Source organism: Eimeria mitis, genomic scaffold (assembly GCF_000499745.2).
Source record: "Eimeria mitis Houghton genomic scaffold, Emh_scaff1952, whole genome shotgun sequence".
Classification (NCBI taxonomy): domain Eukaryota; phylum Apicomplexa; class Conoidasida; order Eucoccidiorida; family Eimeriidae; genus Eimeria; species Eimeria mitis.
This window is the reverse complement of record NW_013570276.1, coordinates 4,552-4,751: the sequence shown is the minus strand read 5'-3', so window position 1 is coordinate 4,751 and position 200 is coordinate 4,552. Positions and strand designations below refer to the sequence as shown.

General features: G+C 51.5%; 1 protein-coding gene across 1 annotated transcript in view; it reads right to left on the bottom strand.

The window, feature by feature from the left end:
• Positions 1-200, bottom strand: part of EMH_0046380 (uncharacterized protein) — a gene marked incomplete at both ends in the record, with an annotated part of 5,927 nt that overhangs the window by 4,832 nt on the left and 895 nt on the right. The gene's annotated exons all lie outside the window — the stretch shown is intronic.

Genomic DNA, 200 nt, shown 5'->3' with positions numbered 1-200 from the left:
GAGCAGCAACAGCAGCAGAACCAACTAAAGTACACAGCAGCAAGAACAGCTGCTGCGCTGAAGCGAAGTAAGAAGCCGCTGCACATACACCACAAAACCCTAAACCCTAAACCCTAAACCCTAAAACCCTAAACCCTAAACCCTAGGCTGCGGTGCTCAGTGCATGCAAGCAAGTGCACCCGAAACCCTACCCCCAAATG